At 46.2% G+C, this 21,808-nt stretch overlaps 1 protein-coding gene across 2 annotated transcripts in view; it reads right to left on the bottom strand.

Moving 5' to 3' along the window:
• Window positions 1-13,344, bottom strand: part of ZMYM4 (zinc finger MYM-type containing 4) — an 85,896-nt gene extending 72,552 nt beyond the window's left edge. Inside the window, exon 1 of one of the 2 annotated variants that reach the window (XM_069971548.1) lies at window positions 13,325-13,344. The gene's annotated coding sequence lies outside the window, so the exon portion shown is untranslated. Of the gene's footprint in view, window positions 1-6,138; window positions 6,217-13,324 lie in introns of those variants that run through there. The other variant, XM_069971546.1, reaches the window with a different exon arrangement.
• Between the last annotated feature and the right edge of the window lie 8,464 nt (window positions 13,345-21,808).

The raw sequence follows: 21,808 nt of genomic DNA, 5'->3' as shown, positions 1-21,808 counted from the left end.
CTGTGCGGGGGCTTTGTGGGGGGGGGGGGGGGGAGGTTGGGGTATTGTCTCAGGTAGTGGTGTTTTGCGCCATTCAAATGCTGCTGTCAGCTTTGACAGCAGCATTTAAATGGTTAATTGCTGTACCCCTTTCTGTACCCCCTTAGGGACCATGGGTACGTAATGTGTCCTGCAAGCAAATGTACCATCAGGACTACAGAGATCCTGGTGGCATGTTCTTTTTTCAGAATGCTGCCCGGTTCCCACGCTGGCTACAGTTGTCTTCTTGTGCAGCGGCCTGTTCTATGAACTGGAGGCGGGCCTAGCGCCTTTACTTTAACCATATCCCCTCCCCTTGTTGACACGCCTCCATTAGAATCAAGCATGACCGCGTCACCAAGGGAAGAGGAAATCGTTACACTGGGGGCGTTAAACAAATACACAGAAATGAGTATAGAAAAAACAGGCTGCACCTCAATATATGATAAGCACAGTGGCGTAGCTATAGGGGTCGCAGCGGTCGCCATGGAGACCGGGCCCCTACGCTAGGGGGGCCCGCACGGCCCCCCTTGCCACTTGTCTCTTTAAGCATCCCGAGAAGCTGCGGCCGCGCAGCTTCTCGGGATGCACAGATCGCTTTACATACATAGTAACATAGTAACATAGTAAATAAGGTTGAAAGAAGACAAGAGTCCATCAGGTTCAACCTAGGGAAATCCTACTGTGTTGATCCAGGGAAGGCAAAACCCCCCACGAGGCAGACGACAACCACCCCATCACAGAAACCCCCCCCCCCCCCCCGACTCAATGGCAACTAGAACAATCCCTGGATCAACGTATCACCGGAAATCTAATGCCCATAACTTGTAATATTATATTGTTCAAGAAAAGCATCCAGGCCTCCCTTGAACTTATTTATTGAATTGCACAGTGAGCGGGCTGAACATTAAAGCGATCAGAAAACAGGAGCACGACCTGTCAGCATCCTGCTCCTGCATTCCCTCCCATAGGCTGTCGGCACTTCATGCCAGCAGCCTATGGGACGCCGGGACGTGACCTCTCCGGCAGGCGTGATGATGTGACGTCATCACGCCTGCCGGAGGTCCCATCCCTGCGGCTCGCAAGATAGAGCCAGAAGAGGAGGAGAGCTGCTGCCTGCAGCCACACAGCGCCGATTAGGTGAGTAGGATGTTTGCCCTCTTGGGGGCATTATTAGTATTCCCTCTAGGGGCATTATTAGTTCATGGGGGCACCTCTGGGGGCATTATTAGCTCATGGGGGCACCTCTGGGGGCATTATTAGCTCATGGGGGGAACCTCTGGGGGCATTATTAGTTCATGGGGGCACCTCTGGGGGCCTTATTAGCTCATGGGGGTACCTCTGGGGCATTATTAGTTCATGGGGGCACCTCTGGGGGCATTATTAGCTCATGGGGGGCACCTCTGGGGGCATTATTAGCTCATGGGGGCACCTCTGGGGGCATTATTAGATCATTTGGGCACCTCTGGGGGCATTTTTAGCTCATGAGGGCACAGCAGGGGATCCTACATACAGGGGATCCCACATTCCTACTCGCTTTACTGCACATAACACCAAACAGCGCAGTTACTTTGGGAGCCTACAGGAGGGAGGAAGGGAAGGAAGTTGCTAGAAATGTGCGGAGCCTAAATTTTTTGTCTCGCAGGTTCTGAAAAGATGAAACTTCTCCCGAAGAAATCATCATGGAGGACTGGACTGGATGAAGAGGAAAAGGGAAAGTGAAGCCTCAGATCAAAGAAGACGTCACCTGTGACTCACTGTATGACGGTTTTCTTATTTTGTAGAACATCATTTAGTAGGGGTGCCCCGAGGTGGAAAAGGTTGGGAAGCACTGCACTAATCTGTCCCGCTGCGCCTGCTGGCACATGCTGTCATCTGATTGGGCCTCTTACCTAATCAGATGACAGCAAGTACCAGCGCCCCCTCCTCCAGACATCTGCATTGGCGGCCCAAGCTGTGTCCTATGGCCGTACCTTTACGGGGGTTGAGCTGCAATCCACCTCTCCTCAGTGTTGAGGCCCCTCCCCCAGGTCAGATGACATCACTGTACAGCCGGCAAGTAACATCAGAGAGTATCAGAGAGTACAGCAATGTTGTGATCCGGTGGGGGGAGGAGCCTCAACCCTGCGGGAACCACTTACACCACGGAGGAGAGAAGAAGTGGACTGCAGATGACATCTACATTATCTGTATTTAGAGATATCACTATATTATCTGTAGTGTTATATAGGACTGCAGGTGACAGCTACTACATTATCTGTACTCAGAGATACCACTGTGTTATCTGTGGTGTTACATAGGACTGCAGGTGACTACTACATTATCTGTACTCAGAGATACCACTGTGTTATCTGTGGTGTTACATAGGACTGCAGGTGACAGCTACTACATTATCTGTACTCAGAGATACCACTGTGTTATCTGTGGTGTTACATAGGACTGCAGGTGACAGCTACTACATTATCTGTACTCAGAGGGATATTGCGGTGTTATCTGTGGTGTTACATAGGACTGCAGGCGTCATCAGGTGACTGACTCCAGGTTGCAGAAGTTCAAACTTCATTGTGCCCTGCTGACTGTTTATTATGGGAGTTGTAGTTTTGCAGCATGTGGCTCTTCAGGTTGCAGCACTACAACCCCCATCATATCCAACTGGCAGTTCATGATGAGAGTTGCAGTTTTTCAGCTGGAGAGTCAAAGATTGGAATACAATGATTAGACAATGACACAGTACAGTCCAGTATTTATAGGGGGCAGTAGTGCAGTACATGAGGTGGAGGCAGTGACAGGGCATTAGAACATGGTGGCACATTAGAGTAATTGGATATAACGTTAGATATGACTTTGACTGATCGGGTGAGATGGGGGGGCCCCCAAGCTAAAATTTTGCACCAGGGCCCATTAGCCTGTAGCTACGCCCCTGGATAAGCAAGAACATGAATAAAGTTTATCTTACACAACCAAACAATACAATTATTTAGAAAAACCTAAAACCATAAACTGAATCAAGCACAGAGCCCAATATGGCTCAATGTGCAACCTTGCACACACCCCCAAGGAAAAAAGTTGGAATAACCAAGAGCTGTCTTATAAGAAAAATGAATAACCCACAAACAAGTGAAACAAAGGATATGTATATATGAACCTGTAATATTGGTACAAACAATATACTACTGAAGATAAATAAACTGGATAAATGCAGGCAATTTGCCAACACTGGGGACATTAGGCACACCTCCGATGTACAGAACGGCCCAGTGCACAAAAAGAAAACCGCTGAGTGCAGGAACTCGGCGAATTTTTTTAAAAAGGAGTGGGCCACCAGGATTCCTGTACCATAACTGATAAGGTACTGAAAAAAAAAATTACATAGTTCCTTCGCTTTAAAGAGTTTTTCTTGACTTAAACACCAAAAAAACTTTGTTAAAACACTATGTGAAAAAAAATCTGTAAGGCTGGGTTCACACTATGCTTTTGCAATCCATTTTTTGCAAAAAAATGGATGCATGTGTGTGCATCCGTTTTGATACATTTTTCTATTGAATTCTGTCTCAAAACGAATCCATTTTTTTAACGTACACAAAAACGTAGTTGACCTCACAGTTTTGATCCATTTTTTAAATAATGGATTTTAATGGAAAAACTGATCAAAATGGATGCAAACACATTCCAAAAAACGGATGAAAAAAAAAAAAACGGATTGCAAAAACATAGGGTGAACCCTGCCTAATTTGTCACTTCTGTGACCCCTATACAAGCCTTTGCTTTGTTGTTTACTTCCAGTCTTTTGTTTGCATGCAGAATTAGCAGCTGCAGCTAGCTCTGCCCAGTGTGGCTGGCTTCCCTCCCCCTGCTCTCACAGGTCCTAGCTCTGCCCAGTGTGGCTGGCTCCCCTCCCCCTGCTCTCACAGGTCCTAGCTCTGCCCAGTGTGGCTGGCTCCCCTCCCCCTGCTCTCACAGGTCCTAGCTCTGCCCTGCTCCTCTCCCTCTGCTCTCACAAGTCCTAGCCCCGCCCAGTGTGGCCAGCTCATCTCCCTCTGCTCTCACAGGTCCTAGTGCAGTGTACGGGAGTTAAAGGGGAAGTCCAGGCAGAATAATTTTAAGTTTACATGCTACGTGTAATGCTACGTTTACACAGAACGATAATTCGCCTGAACGTACGATTAAGGATGTCGAAGTAACGTTGTGTTTTTCATAACGATCAGCGTACAATATATCTTACGGAAAATTCGTTTTGCGATCGCTTAAGCCCATCTCACACATAGGGTAAATCGGTGAACAACTGTTTACACGGAACGATCTGCGAATTTTTTGCGAATGATCAACAACGATTTGAGAACTTGTTGAAAGATCAAAATGAACGATTTATCGCTCGTCGCTTGATCGTTCACAGCGTTTAGACGTACAATTATCGTTCGAATTCGAACTTTATAGTGCGAATTCGCACGATAAACATTCCGTGTAAACGCAGTATAAGGGTATTAACCCACACACCGTATACACAGCGTATTTACTGCTGCGATACGCAGCAAATACACAGCAAATACGAAGCAGATTAGATCTAAATAACTGAACACAGCATCTAATCTAAACAAGCAAATCTGCTGCATATTTGTTGCGTATCTGCTGCGTATACGGTGTGTGGGTTTGTACCCTAAGTAATTTACATAACTTTTTTGGGCAATAACATATCCTAAAATTATTTTGTCTGGACTTCCCTTTTAAGTTTTCCCTAAGGTTAAGCAGAGAATGGACCCTGTGTTATATTGATATAGATTTAGATTGGACATCCGTATTCCATCCATATTCCATCCGTATTTCCGTAATTCCATTTTTTTTACTACTCATTGCTTTTCAATGCACTTCATCCGGATTTTTTTGCGGAAATACGGATGCCAACATGTTACAATCCGTAAACAATCCGTAACCAATTGATTTCAATGAGAGGATCCGCAAAAAAAAATGGGTCCGCACCCGGTCCGCACTAGGACATGTCCTTTTTTTTTTACGGATTGATTTTCATCCATTTCTGCTACTGATCGTGTGAATAGCCCAATAGACTTCAATGTGCACTAACTCGGATACGGAAATACGGATCCGTAAATTACGGAACGTGTGAATAAGGCCTTATGATTTTGTTAGTTATTCTGTATTATACTACAGAGAAGAGCTGCGTTAAAGATGGTTCCTTACTAGAGATGAGCGAACCGGGTCCATCCAAGTTCAGCAGCCACCGCTAATCAAATGCCGAAAGTTCGGGTTCGGATGGACTCGAGCATGGTCGAGGTTCGCTCATCTCTATTCCTTACTTACACAGACACCAAATCAGGGAGCTAGATAACAGCACCACCAGATGCTTCCTTACTGTACTAAACTAGTTAGGAGAAACTAGTTAAGAGGCAGTTGTGACAAAAAGTCCTGAGTCAGTCCAGTGCAGCTGTGGTAGGAGTAACATCACTAACAGAGGGGCCTACCAACCTATGAGGAGATCCATGAGGAGATTTCTAGTAGCCACCTAACTAAAGACGGAGTCAGTGTGACAGATGGGAGTTATGAAGCTAAGAATCTCACTTATTCTTATTGTTGACCATAGAGGGAGCCTGACCATTTCCCTCTACTGGGTACTGTTTTATGCTGAGAGATAATTTCTCAAAGTGCCCTTACTTCTGGGTTCCGAAAGTTGTGGCTTATGGCCCAGCCCAGCCCAGATACCCTGTAGGACTCTCATCCCACCGGATAATGGTTTACTACCAGTATTACAAAGGGCGACTCAATATACTTCACTAATCTCCATTGTAATAACAGTGACCCATCTCTGTTCGTCAGCCATTTTAAGAGATCTTAGAAGGAACTGTTCTAGTTCTATGCTTCATGTGCAAGTAAAAGTCTATGTTGCACCTCAAAGCCTCGACTCCCTGTTGTCTGATTTTCTCTGCACCTCATCACCATCAAGGGCTTCACCATTAAAGAACAACTCAGGCGAAAAGCTTTTTTCCATTAATTGAAACACATTACAAAGTTATATAACATTGTAATATGCCTTAATCACCTATCTGCCCCCCTTCCCTATCTTTCCCCCCCTCAACCCCCCACCAGGAAGTGAAGTAAACTCATTCTTACCTAGTGACTGTTGACCCCAGGCTGCTCTGTGGAAGCCATTTTGTGAAAATAACATCATCAAAAGGGAAACTGGTCTAAGCCCTGTTAGGCCAGCCTCCCTTTGTCAGATGACTCAGGTTGCTCAGCTCTGATTGGCTGAACAAGCTGTAAGCCATCTAACAGTTCTAAAGAGTCAGTTAGACATTACAGGAAACAAAGTGCATCATGGGAAAGCCCAAACCAGGAAGTGAAGAAAAAATTAAGACACCCAACTGGAGTTCAGTTCAGTTTTTTTAATTTTTTTTTTTATCAGTGCCAGAGTTGTCCTTTAACACCTCAGGCAGCAGTAATAGAGAAGCCCCAGGGAGAACTACAAGTACCATCATCACCAACCACCTCGGTTCAGTCCCTCTCTTTGAGCTCTGTGTCAGCTTTTACCTCATAATGGGAGAGAGTTATTACCACTCGGCCTGTGACAGAATAGTTCTTTTTTTATTCAGCATAACCTCTATCCTCCCTGTGTTCCCCTCATTCCAGTCTGTTACATTAGCTCTGCCCAGTGTGGCTGGCTCCCCTCCCCCTACTCTCACAGGCCCTATCTCCGCCCAGTGTGGCTTACCTCCCCCTTCTGTCAGTATACACGTTGCCGCACAATGGAAGCAATCATGGTTAAAAAAAACTTTCAGGGTACAAACACACACAGCGTATACGCAGCAGATACGCAGCAGATTTGATGGTGCAGATTTGATGCTGTGTTCAGTTATTTAGATCTAATCTGCTGCATATCTGCTGCGTATCGCAGCAGTAAATATGCAGCGTATATGCCATGTGTGTTTTTCCAATACTTTCATGTGTGCTTCCCCTATTTGTTCTATGTCCTTTCACTGTCCTGACCATTATTGTTACTTTCCTCTGTTTAAACACCCTAAGGGTATAAACCCACACACCGTATATGCAGCATATTTACTGCAAATACGCAGCAAATACACAGCAAATACGCAGCAGATTAGATCTAAATAACTGAACTCAGCATCAAATCTGCACCACCAAATCTGCTGCGTATTTGCTGCATATCTGCTGCGTATATGGTGTGTGGGATTGTACCCTAAGGGTATGTTCACACTGAGCAAAATCTGCGAAATTCCGCGGCAGAGAGCCTATATCACGGAGGTCAGTAGTAAAATCAAGACAGGAAACTACAAGCTAAGGGTGTGTTCACACTGAGAAAAATCTACATAATTCTGTGGCAGAGCTCTTTGCCTTGGAATCCCACCTGCCTCAGTGTCAAACAGTGTGTCTATGGGAGGGCACGCCTCCACTCTCCGTGGCTCTGTTTGACACTGAGGCAGGCGGGATACCGTGGTGGAGAGCTCTGCCAAAGAAATCACCCTGATTTTACTTAGTGTGAATGCACCCTTAGCTTGTAGCTTTCCTGTCTTGATTTTACTACTGACCTCTGTGATATAGGTCACTCATAGGCTATGTTCACACATTGGGGGAGTCACAGTCATGATCTGGTGTGCCTGTGATTTTCCGGTGCAGAGGGGCCAGAGATGAATAATTTTATTTGCACGCGCTTGTGGGGAGGGGGCGGGACAGAGGATGCAGCCCCTGTGTCCGGTAAAACCTACTACAGTACTGATTTGGTGTAGCTTTCACTACTATTTTTAAAAAGGCCAGACTTAAAGGGGTAGTGCGGCGGTAAACAATTATTCACAGAATAACACACATTACAAAGTTATACAACTTTGTAATGTATATTATGTCTGTGAATCGCCCCCGCACGTGTACCCGGAAGTGTGGTGCATTATACATACCTGATCTGTGTCGCAACCGTCCGCCATCTTGTGCCAGGACGTCATCTTCGGCCGGCCAGCCGGCCAAACAGCTCCGACTGTCCCTAGTGCCGGCCGCCCTCTGCAGCGTTACCAGATGCTCAGCCGTGATTGGCGGCTGACGGGGGTCGACACGTGACAGATCGGAGACACGTGACTGGTATGTATAATGCAACACACTTCCGGGTACACAGGTGGGGGTCGGGGAACACGGGGAAGGGGGAGATTCACAGACATAACATACATTACAAAGTTGTATAACTTTGTAAAGTGTGTTATTCTGTGAATAATTGTTTACCGCCGCACTACCCCTTTTAATAAATGTCCCACATAGTATTTTCCAACCAAAATTAGGAGTGGAACTGTACAGGGCAAAATTTTAATGGAAAGATTTGCACAGATTTTTAACCCACTGTTGGTTTTGGTTGAAAAAAATATTGACCAAAAGACTGAGGGAAATACTATGTGTGAACAAAGCCACACTGTATGCAGTCCAGTGTAAACTGTGTGTCATTATAAATCCCTGGTCATATATAGTGTGACATGTTAGAATATTCAATTTTATTATATATTTTTTATATGTAGTGTATATATAGATAGCATGTATAACAGGTAGTCGTTGATGAAGCACTATACTAGCACTCGGCTTTGTAAAGGTAGCACTGGGTGTGTGGGTGCAGGTGCAACAAATGAACACAGAGTCCTGCACTTAACCAGGATTAGGTAATGTGCACACTACAGAATCCCGACAGATCTTCCACTGGTCCATAGGCTTCATTCTATGGTTTGCCAGATTCCGCCATCTGCCCAAAGAATGAGTGGGTTCATTCTTCGCCAGCATCTGCGAGCTGCGGAATCTGCGGCAGGTGATTCGCCGGGATTCCGTAGTGTGCACATACCCTAAGGCCTTATTTACATGTCAGTATATTTTTGCTGACTTAAATTTGTGTACGCATTTTGGCATCCGAAATCTGCAAAAAAACCATCTGCAGTGCACATCCATAGCATCCATGTTTTTTGCTGATAACCAGAAATTGTAAAGTGTTTTCAACTAGTTGTATTGTGTTCAGCATTTTTAGTGGAAGGTTTGCGGACAGTTTGCAGATCGTGAAGGCTCTAATAGATGTGTTGGCTGGATGTTATAAGATGATGGTATAGTAGTCGGCCAGTGATGGTGATTGTCGAGACGCCAGTGCTAGTCCAGCACACAGGTGTGATGTTGGTACCTTCTTTGTGTATGGCTGTTTTTTACTGCTCCCCAAAATGGTCAGTGACCTATATTGCTGACAATAACCTTCTGTGCTTCTGTATATAGTTTTAAGTGACCAATTTTACTTTACTACACACACAAATTAGATATTTACAATGTACTTTGGAGGACATTTATAAAGAATGGCGTACTCGTACGCCAGTCTTAACGTTTCACTGTTGTAATAACTTTCAAGATCTAAATTAACAGTAGATGTGATCAGGGGCTGGCTGGCAAATTTTAGCCCGGGGGGCAAGTACACAGCACTGGCCCATGAGTAGCAGGCTGGCGGCCCATCCTTAAAGGACCACTCTGGCCTCTAACCTCTTACCTATAACATCTTCGGTCCTTCCAGTCATTGGTGACCAAATATCCTACTGTGCCCTGTGAAAGGGTCAGAACTCACTTTCCTGTATAAGTCTATTGGGCGGCTCAGTGATGACACGAAACGGTCCCATAGACAGATGCTAGGAAAGCTGGGTGACCTCTATCATACTGAGTATAAGATGCTGGAGAGCTGGGTGACCTCCATCATACTGAGTATAAGATGCTGGGAAAGCTGGGGTTACTGTATTTTTACAATAGTTTATATCACTCGATGTACTTCTGTATATATGTCTCCTCTATGTACTCCTGTAAATATGTCTCCTCTATGTACTCTTGTATATATATGTATCCTCTATGTACTACTGTATATATGCCTCCCCCTGTATATATGTATCCTCTATGTACTGCTGTATATATGTATCCTCTATGTAGCAGGGACACATGCAGGCAGGGGCATTTCCGGGATAAGCGAGGGGGTGGGGGTGGGGGTGGGGATAGCGGGACACATGGTGCCTCCATCTAGGTAGAGTGTAGTAGTGGAGGTATAGTGGATAAGGGGTGTAGTAGTACAGATATAGATATGGGGTGTATTAGTAATACAGATGAGGGGCATTAGTAGTAGTAGTAGAGATAAAGATGAAGGGTGAGGTAGTACAGGTATAGATATGGGGTGTATTAGTAATACAGATGAGGGGGATTAGTAGTAGTACAGGTAAAGATGAGGGGTGTATTAGTAGTAAAGATGAGGGGAATTAGTAGTACAGGTATAGATGTGGGCTGTAGTAGTACAGGTATAGATGAGGGGTGTTGTAGAAGTAGTAGTAGTAGTACAGGTAAAGATGAGGGGTGTAGTAGTAATAAAGGTATAAATGAGAGGTGACAGGGGCATACTGGGGGAAACTGGGGCAGCTGGGCGTGATTGGGGCAGGAGTGCACATATCCCTCCTCCTCTCACCCCGGCACACAGGTTCCCCTCCCGGCCACACGTGCAGGTCCCCGGTCTCTGGAAGAGGCCGCAGGCAGAGCTGTATTAACAGCTGCTGCTGCCCTAGGCACTAAACCTGAAGACGCCCCATCTTCACGCACCTATTGGCGACCAGACCTGACCAATAACACCATACCCCCCACCCCCCTGGAAAAGACACCAGATTTACTGGCAAGTCTGAACGGGAGAAGGGAAACTAAAAAAATAAAAACAAAAGGATTAGTTTTTTCTGTCCCCCTGCTCCCTGGTGCTGCCCCCCTGCAAGGTGCTGCCCTAGGCATCGGACCACAGGTGCCTAGTGGTAAATACGGCCCTGGCCGCAGGGACTGTAGTGGTGATAGCGTCACTGCCATTACTGGAGCTGTACAGCGGGATCGGGGGATGCAGATCCCGCTGTTCAGCTCCAGGACCTGAAGCGACGCTATCACCACTACAGTCCCTGCAGCCTCCTCCAGAGACCAGGGACCTGCACTTGTGGCCGGGAGGGGAACTGGATGTGATATGTATAGCTGGGGCAGGTCAGTCGCGGCTCTGTTAGGCAGACTGCCCGACTGCCCTGCACCTCACCTCCGGCGCGACACTCCACGCACCGCCGCCCGCCATGCACCTCACCTCCGCGCCGCCTGCTTGACCTGCAACTCCAGCCCAGCCGCCAACCCATCACTCTACGCTGCTCTGTCTGCAGTGATTTTTTGTGAAAATTTAATTTATGATTTTAATCGAAATCAATAATAACCTTCTGGGCAAATATATTTGATTAATAGCCCAGCCCTAACTCCTCTGTATGTCTCCTCCTGTATATATGTATACTCTATGTACCCCTGTATATATGTCTCCTCCTGTATATATGTCTCCTCTATATACTCCTCTGTATGTCTCCTCCTGTATATATGTATCCTCTATGTACTGCTTTGTATGTCTCCTCCTGTATATATGTATCCTCTATATACTCCTCTGTATGTCTCCTCCTGTATATATGTATCCTCTATGTACTGCTGTGTATGTCTCCTCCTGTATATATGTATCCTCTATATACTCCTCTGTATGTATCCTCTATGTACTGCTGTGTATGTCTCCTCCTGTATATATGTATCCTCTATATACTCCTGTGTATGTCTCCTCCTGTACATATGTATCCTCTATATACTCCTGTGTATGTCTCCTCCTGTATATATGTATCCTCTATGTACTGCTGTGTATGTCTCCTCCTGTATATATGTATCCTCTATATACTCCTCTGTATGTATCCTCTATGTACTGCTGTGTATGTCTCCTCCTGTATATATGTATCCTCTATATACTCCTGTGTATGTCTCCTCCTGTACATATGTATCCTCTATATACTCCTGTGTATGTCTCCTCCTGTATATATGTATCCTCTATGTACTGCTGTGTATGTCTCCTACTGTATATATGTATCCTCTATATACTCCTCTGTATGTCTCCTCCTGTATATATGTATCCTCTATGTACTGCTGTGTATGTCTCCTCCTGTATATATGTATCCTCTATATACTCCTCTGTATGTATCCTCTATGTACTGCTGTGTATGTCTCCTCCTGTATATATGTATCCTCTATATACTCCTCTGTATGTCTCCTCCTGTATATATGTATCCTCTATGTACTGCTGTGTATGTCTCCTCCTGTATATATGTATCCTCTATATACTCCTCTGTATGTATCCTCTATGTACTGCTGTGTATGTCTCCTTCTGTATATATGTCTCCTCTATATACTCCTCTGTATGTCTCCTCCTGTACATATGTATCCTCTATATACTCCTGTGTATGTCTCCTCCTGTATATATGTATCCTCTATATACTCCTCTGTATGTATCCTCCTGTACATATGTATCCTCTATATACTCCTGTGTATGTCTCCTCCTGTATATATGTATCCTCTATGTACCCTTGTATATATGTCTCCTCCAGTATATATGTATCCTCTATGTACCCGCTGTGTATGTCTCCTCTTGTATATATGTATCCTCTATATACTCCTCTGTATGTCTCCTCCTGTATATATGTATCCTCTATGTACTGCTGTGTATGTCTCCTCTTGTATATATGTATCCTCTATATACTCCTCTGTATGTCTCCTCCTGTATATATGTATCCTCCTGTGTAGGTCTCCTGTATATATGTATCCTCTATGTCAGGAATAGGGAACCTTGGCTCTTCAGCTGTTGCAAAACTACAACTCCCATCATCTATGGTAAGCCTATGGCTGCCCAGGTATGATGAGAGTTGTAGTTTTGCAACAGCTGGAGAGCCTTGGTTCCCTCCCCCTGCCCTATGGCCTGCTGTGTAGAAGTCCTGCTGTGTAGGTACCTGGCTTCCTGCAGACACCATCTTCTCGGTCTTCAGGCTCTTCTAGCCCAGACACAGGAGAACCAGCTGGGAGGAGAGAGCGCACTCTGGTGGCCGGAGGAAGATACTGCGTACAGCAGTTTGCTTTTTACCATAAGCCTCATAGGCTTATAGGAAAGCATAATGGCCATAAAGGAGGCGGGGCTTAACATCATGGGGGGCGGGGCTTCAGCGGCCGCTTCCATCACAGTCCGGATCCACAGCCACAGGTAAATATGACAGAAGAGGGCCGGGGCTGTAAGCAGGGGAGGCACTGAGGACTCCAGCCAGCTGTCAGCCGCCATGCGGCCCTGACAACTGGGGGAAGAGCGGCCCGGGGGGTATGTGCCCCCCTGCCCCCCGGCCCAGCCCGCCCCTGGATGTGATATAAAGCAAGTCTGCAGTTATACATCCATTATTTTTTTTGTTGTTATCATGCTGTAAAACAAAGCTGAACTTACCAGAAATCCAGGTCCAGTCTCAAGAAGGCAGGTTTTCTGACTTGTGCTGGTTAAAAAAAAACTACTTTAACACAGGAATTCCTGCCAGTACAGAATGTGTCCGTCAACCACATGACTACCTTCTCTCTGTGAGCACTCAGCCTGGAATACACAGGACTTCCTGTTTTCAGACTGTTTCCTGTTTTTTGAGAAAAAAAAAAGTCAGAAAACAGGAAGTGCCGAGTTTTCCATGATAAAAAAAAAAAAGTAAATTGCAAACTTGCTTTATATCACATCTACTGTTGATTTAGATTTTGAAAGTTAGCACGACAGTGACAATTTAAATAAAACCTTGCCCCTTTCCCCCAGCTAGATTTACTAGAAGTGTACACATCTTAATAAAGCCAGCTGGCTCTGCACAAAAATCTATACATGCTCCCTGTATCAGGATTTACGCCTGCAAGCTGACATAAATCATGAGAAGTCTAGCGTGGGAGGAGGCCACATCTCTTCCTCGCCTTGTCGCACACTCCCTGCCCATCAGGCAAGCGGTGGATACAGTTGTCATACATCAGGGGAGCATCTTGATAAATATCCCCCTTTGTGTGATCCCATACTTAGGTGAATAAACATGATAAAGAACACAAATGCATTGTTATATATATATATATATATATATATATATATATATATATATATATATATATATATATCCTTGAAAATAATACAGTGTCTTATATTAATTTTTTCTCCCAAAGATGTGCTAGTGTGGTGTACCCCTCTGGTGGTAGGGAGGAGGTGCGGCCGGTCACTTGCCAGATGGTTAGGTGTGACGCCACTTCTATGGTGGGTGGCCGAAATATAGCCGTGCCCAGTGATGTTATGTCATGACGCCAGTGCCGGTTGGGCACACAGGTATGGTGGCACAACTACTTTTATTTTAAGGGGCCGGCTATACCTTGTTCCCCTGTGGACAGTGACCTGCCGGGTTGTTGCGGGGTTACTTGGGTGTTGGTGCTTGAAGAGGAATCTCTTTAGCATAAAGAGATACTTAAGGTAGGCAGGAGATAATACAGCTTTGCCTTGATAAAATACTTTACACTTGATAAGACACTGATAGATATAGAAGAGGATCAGGTGAGTAGAGAGGAGGATGTCGAGAGAGTCCTAACTCAAGTAGTACTGTGCTCTGCCGGAACTTCGGAGGTAGAAATAGAAGAATACTTGAGAAGAGAGAGAATACTTGTGCCTGTGTTTTGACCCATCCTAGAGGGTGACACAAGCCCCAGACCTTGTTACCTGGGATGAGCAGAATGCTGAGGGTTTCCTGCTTACACCTGCGCTGCAAGATAAGAGTTCATAGGCTTCTAGCAACTTTGCTCTATCCCAGTGCTTCTCAATTTCAGTCCTCAGGCCTCACCAACAGGTCATGTTTTGAGGATTTCCTTAGTATTAGTGATATAATTATACTCAGTGCACCAGGTATTTTCACAGGTGTTCTTTGTATGGGAAATCCTCAAAACATGACCTGTTGGTAAGGTCTGAGAACTAGAATTGAGAAGCACTGCTCTATCCGGATCAGTTCCTTTACTTTCTTTATGGCTACTGTCCTGCACTGTGTCTCTCCTTGTCCATGGCGTGGGTTAGGGTGATCCCTGACATGTCCTCTCTAGTAAAGGTTTAACACTGCATAGTGTTGAGTGAGGTTGCTTGAGAAGAAACTGTAGAAAACTGCATGTGCTCTGGTCTACGTCTAGACTGCACAACTTAGACTGGGGACCTAGCAGGGACGTAGAGAGCGTTCTGGCTTGTGTCCTTCCTCTACAAAGTCAAAAGACCCTACACTTCCTCTACCCACGTGACTTCCTTTCTACAGCCCCTGTAAAGTGTGCTGTGAGTGGGTGAGGAGTGCGTATGTGAAAAGTAAAGAGAGAGATGATAGGTGAAGAGAAGAAAGATCCATGTGACACGCAAACAAACAATAACCCCTTAAATGCTACAGCTATGCAATAACTAGATATACATACTTGCAATAACGACACCTTATGGCAAAATTATGGTACTACTACATCATTACTTAAAGGCTTTTACATCACCAAGTACAGGCTTTTACAAAGGGTGTAACTAATAGCAACACCCGTGGTGGGACACCACGCTAGGTCTTATTTTCAGGGTATGTCTTATTTTTCCACGATGAAGAATTCACATTTTTTGTTGAACCCAAAAATTAACATTTATTATATACTGTACAGTCTGGAGACTGTAACCATCTCCCACAGCAGTTCCTGGACCACTTGTACAACAGGGACAGTGCAGTACAGCCGGGACAGTGTACAGTATGGCTTCAGGCAACAGGATAACGGCAGACTATGTGTGGAGCTCTAAATCTGACAGTAGGGGACAACAAGGATGGCGGCAGGCTACGGGCCTCCTAATACCTTGCCTGCACATTTACAAGTTACAGCCGCGGACAGCAACATCAGGGTTGGCGGCAGGTGATGTTCTTTATGTCCTGCATGCTGCTGCTCTGCAATGGACGGTGAAGGTAGGGGACAGAAAAAAGAATCAAAGTTGCATGCCCCGGTGCTCTGTTCGGTGGGCATGCTTTCAAACTAAAACTACTAAAACCTTCACTAGATCTTATTTTTAGGGGATCTCTTATTTTCTGGAAACAGGGCATATGTAATTTTTGTTGACAGTAAAAACTAGAAGAAAAAAACAAAACAAAACCACATGGCTATATACTAGTTATGCTCCCTCTTTCACAGTGTCCCAGGGCCATCCACTCCCTTCCCCCACCCCACCAAACAAGGGCAGCTCACACGGCAACAGAAGAGGACAGAGCAGGAACTAGGACAGGTGAGATAAACCCCAGAGAACTACAACCCCCACCATGTCCTCCTAACAGTTTATTGTGGGAGTTATAGTTTTGCAGTATGTGGACATTCAGGTGCAGGACTACAACCCCCATCAAGCCCTATTGGCAGATCATAATGGGAGTTGAAGTTCTTGTCCCAGCCAAGGTTGTATAGGTGCACCATTTTTATAACAAGCACGGTGGGCAGTAGGGGTGTTGGAACCCACTCCCGTATGAACGGGCACTGCACTTGAAGTTTGGGTAGTCGAAATGTGAACTGGTGTATAGGTGCAGGTGCAATAAAGAATAGACCAAAGTCCAATGACTTAACAAGAAGAACTGCCGTTTATTTAGAATCTTCAGTGCAATACAGGATAATAAGAAGACTTTGGCATGCAGGTGCAGGCAAGAGCTAGGTATAGTAGACTTTGTAGAAAGCAAAAAGGAAAGAAGGTGCACCACTCATGCGGTGAATTTATTGTGCTCACATGGTCATGGATACAAACAAATCACAGCAGGATGGCTACGATCGTTTCATGCTATCACAGCGCTTCCTCTCGGCCTCTGGAGTAGACTTTGTGCAGTCAGGGTAGAATGGAGTAGAGGAGCATCTTGAGGGCCCTGTCCAATGTAGTAGTGTACTCTGCTGTTATGGCGTAGTGGAAAACAGAAGAAGAAGCTACTCATACTCACGTATCGATACTTTTGATCTGACCGCCTTTTGCCCTATTGTGTCAAGATAACTTGTGTCAAGGTGACAAAACACAGTCAACCCATGAGACCTTTAGCTGTGCTCAGTACAGTACATCCAATAAAAACCACAGTGACATCTATAGGGGAAAACACGCAATAGATTTTCCTTTATCCCCTTTTGGTGAGAGTGCGTTACTTTGCCCAGCTGCAGTGGCGGAACTACCACCTTAGCAGCTGTAGCGGTTGCTACGGGGCCCGCCACATCAGAGGGCCCGTTGGCCAATCCTGCCATGGACCGGGCCCCCTGATGCACACACTTGCAGCACCTAATCACCAAGCGGGACTCCCGGGTGCTGCATGTCCATTCTGGAATGTCCCCAACCGCATGCTCCCCCCCCCCCCCACAAAACATCCCCACCGGAGCCCCCTCACCCCCCCCCCCCCCGCACGTCCCCAGCGGCACCATCCTCCCACCCTCTGGACACACAGCAGTATCATCCCCCCCACTCTCCAGATACACATCGGCTACCTCCCCCCCCCCCCCCCGACAGTCAGCGGCACCCCCCCAATACACAAAGACAGCATCACCAGCGGTACCCACACTCCCCTCCCACACACACAGAATCCCCTGCAGCCTCCCCCATCCCCACACACACAGCATCCCATGCAGCCCCCCCAAAAAAAATCACACGCAGCATCCCTTACAGCCCCCCCCACACACACAGTATCCCCTGCAGCACCCACACACACAGCATCCCCTGCAGCACCCCCAACACACGCAGCATCCCCTGCAGCCCCCTCCACACACACAGCATCCCCTGCAGCCCCCCTCCACACACACAGCATCCCCTGCAGCCCCCCCCACACAGCATCCCCTGCAGCCCCCCACACAGCATCCCCTGCAGCACACCCCATCCCCCCCATACAGCATGCCCTACAGCACCCCTCATCCTCTCCACACACAACATCCCCTGCAGTACCCCCCCCCACACAGCATCCCCTGCAGTACCCGCCCCCACACACACACAGCATACCCAGCATGTTCCCCCATCGTCCCCAGAGCCCCCTCTTCCACAGTGTCCCAGGGCCATTCATTCCCTTCCCCCACCCCACCAAACAAGGGCAACAGCCACACAGGATCAGAGGAGGACAGAGCAGGAACTAGGACAGGTGAGATAACCCCCAGAGAACTAACAGTTCATGGTGGGAGTTGTAGTTTTGCAGTCTGTGGACATTCAGGTGCAGGACTACAACCCCCATCAAGCCCTATATGCAGATCATAATGGGAGTTGAAGTTCTGCAACATATTAGAGGATGACACCGTATAGGAAGGAGGAAGCTGTGGCACAGTAGAACTACATCTCCCAGCATGGTTTATAGGTTAGTCTCTAGAACTACATCTCCCAGCATGTTATGTGGGGTAATATGCAGGACTACATTCCCCAGCATGGTGTATAGGGTAGGCTGTAGAACTACATCCCCCAGCATGTTGTGTGGGGTAATATGCAGGTTGTTGTGTGGGGTAATATCACAAGTGGTAGTTCTGCAACAGATAAAACGATAACACATTATATGAGGGGGAGACGGTGGCATAGTACATAGTGGCCATGTGGGTACATGTGTTCATATAGGGCTTATTTGTATAGCGCCAACAGATTCTGCAGTGTTTACATTTACATAGTAGAAAATTTAATAAGTAGAATAAATAAAAATAAAAAGGGGACATGAGACCTGCTCGATGACGCTTACAGACTATGGCCATGTACCCACGTTGTAAAACACTGGCCAGCCAGATGATCTTCACTGCCACTGAATTCGGATGGTGGAGCCGCACGCTTCATTGTGTGCAATGAAAGGTTCTCTGTGGCCGCTATTCACTGAATAGCGGCCGCAGAAAACTGACATGTCTGTTTCTTGCGGCGCCGCTAGGCCCCCATGAAGCGCCCAGGATTCCCACCAAAACACACATTGGCAACCTATAGGTAGGGATGAGCGAACCGTCGGACTTTTGGTCTGACGGCATCTTCGCTCCATTACTATGCCTGCGATCCCGTGCATAGTTGCGATCCCGAGAATCTGCGGGCAGGATCTTCCAAGGAATTCAAGATACATTCCCTGGATTTCCAGGGAATGTATCTTGAATTCCCTGAAGGATCCCGGCCACAGATTCCTGGGAGCGCAACTATGCACCCAGGATCGCAGGCATCGCACTGGAGTGAGCGGCTTTCGGACTGAAAGTCCGAAAGTTCCGCTCATCTCTACTTATAGGACTGATCAAACATCTACTGTTGATTTCCTGTTCCACCACCGGAGGGCAGCAAAACCCTTCCACAAATTATAAAACTCCATTACACAGCTCCTACTGCTGAGTCCTGTTCTACCACTATAGGGTAGCAAAACCCTTTCACAAGTTATAAGTCTCCATTACTTCGCTCTGGCCACTTTCTTTTTTGAGGATGCCTGCAGAACCCTACAAAGTGTCTGCTGCCGTACAACGTATAACACACACATTACCATAGTAACATTAAAACTCTGATGTAAAAACAGCACAGCAATTTTCCTGGAGTCATATCTCATTTCACTGGGGGATACCCACTCTTTTATTCATGTCATGGACAAATTCATTATTACTACCACAGGAGGCATGAACAAAGCAAAGCTCCAAACTGAGTGACACACAGCAACCATCTCCCATTCAAGGGCCTAAAAGGAATAAGGCCGGCACAAAGGAACAAGATCATCCACCTCCAGTGCCAAACATATCCATGGACACTGAAGTCCTGCCATATAACACAATTCCGCCATCTCATCTTGCCTACTAACCCAGATGAGACAGAGCTGCAAGCTACCTCGGTTGCCCAAGAGGTCACTAGGCTTATCATGCACCTGCTTGACAAAAAACTTGATTTCCTTCATGCCTCTATCACCACAGCCATAGCCCAAATAAGTGCTAACACACAAAAGGTGAGTGACTTGGAATCTAGAGTAATAGATGCTGAAGCCTCTTTAACCCCTAGACGACCCTGGACGTAGGGTTACGTCATGGAAGTCTGTCCCCAGACGACCCATGACGTAACCTTACGTCATGGGTGGTATTCCCGCTATGAAGCGCGCTCCGCTCCGGAGCGCGCTTCATAGGAGGTGGGGGCCGGCTGCAGTGAGCAGCCGGGACCTCACCGGTAATGACACGCTGCAGCGATCGCGCTGCCGCGTGTCATTAACCCCTTAAACGCCGCGATCGCGGCGCGACCGCAGCGTTTAAGTATAAGTGACAGGGGGAGTCCCCTGTCACTTACCGATCGGGACCCCCACAGTGTGACTGCGGGGGTCCCGATCGTTGAAACGGACTGCTGGAGGTCTCTTACCTGCCTCCATGCGGTCTGATCGGCGATCTGCTACACTGAGCCTGCACAGGCAGGCTCAATGAGCAGATCGCCGATAACACTGATCAATGCTATGCCTATGGCATAGCATTCATCAGTGTATAAATCAAACTAATGTATGTACAAGTCCCCCAAAGGGACTTCAAATGTGTAAAAAAAAAAAGTTCAAAACACTAACACACTACCCCCAAACCCCTCCCCCAATAAAAGTCTAAATCACCCCCCTTTCCCATTATATAAATAAAACATATAAAAATGAATAAATAGATAAACATATAATATACCGTAGCGTGCGTAATTGTCCGATCTATTAAAATATAACAAGCGTCATTGCGACCGGTAAACGGCGTACACGAAAAGAGGGGAAAAAGTGCGCAGATTACCGATTTTATGTTACATTATATATTAAAAAAAAATCAATAAAAAGTGATCAAAACGTCCGATCTTCACAAATATGGTATTAATAAAAACTAGAGATCATGGCGGAAAAAATGACATCCCATACAGCCCCGTAGGTGAAAAAATAAAACCGTTATAAGCGTCACAATAGGCCCATTTTATTAATATTTAATTGCCAAAAAAAAGGATTTCATAAAAAAAAATATATATAACATTAGAGAATCTGTGTAACCTGCATATGGTTGTGTTCGGACTGACCTATAGAATAATGGTATCATGTTGCTTTTACCATATAGTGCATTACATAGACACAGGAACCCCCCAAACGTTACCATATTGCATTCTTTCTTACGATTTCACCTATTTATATCTTCATAAATAATATATTTGGAATTCCATCATACATGTTATGGTAAAATGAATGACGCCATTACACAGTACAACTATTCCTGTAAAAAACAAGCACTTACATGGCTTGTAGATAGAAAACTGAGAGTGCTAGAGCTCTTAGAAGGGGAGGAGGGAAAAACGAAAGCACTAAGATCAAAATTTGCGCGGTCCACTGGGTCATTTTGGGCCTGGTCCTCAAAGGGTTAAAGGGGTTATCCAGTACTACAAAAACATGGCCACTTTCTTTCAGAGACAACACGACTCTTGTCACCAGTTCAGGTGCAGATATAAATTAAGCTCCATTCACTTCAATGGAACTGAGCAGCAAAACCCCGCCCAAGCTGGAGACAAGAGTGGGGCTGTGTCTGGAGGAAAGTGGCCATGTTTCCCTATCGTCCATATTGGCAGCACAAATGGGGTGTCTCCGCCCCTGTGTACCATCTGGACAAGGGTCACAAAATGAGTCACAACAAAACAAGGCTCCACCCCCTCCGGTATTTTCTTGTCCCTGTAGCATGGAGGGATTGCACAGCTATGCATGTGGCTGTGCATGATGTTTTTATTCTTTTGGCCACCATAGGGATATTTTGGCTGCCTATCCTGGCGTTTTTTTCATATACTTTCAGGCGCCCTGCTTGAGGGTCTAGATGACACTAACCAGCTTCGGCTGCATCTAGGACCTCTGCAGGGGTAATGCGGGCATCTACCGGGGAGCCTGCAGTGTTCAGCGATCTCCAGCGTCTTCTCTGTATCGGTGGAAGTGACGTCACGGGTGTCCGTGGT

Source organism: Dendropsophus ebraccatus, chromosome 5 (genome assembly GCF_027789765.1).
Source record: "Dendropsophus ebraccatus isolate aDenEbr1 chromosome 5, aDenEbr1.pat, whole genome shotgun sequence".
NCBI lineage: Eukaryota > Metazoa > Chordata > Amphibia > Anura > Hylidae > Dendropsophus > Dendropsophus ebraccatus.
This window is presented reverse-complemented; position numbering and strand designations above follow the sequence as displayed.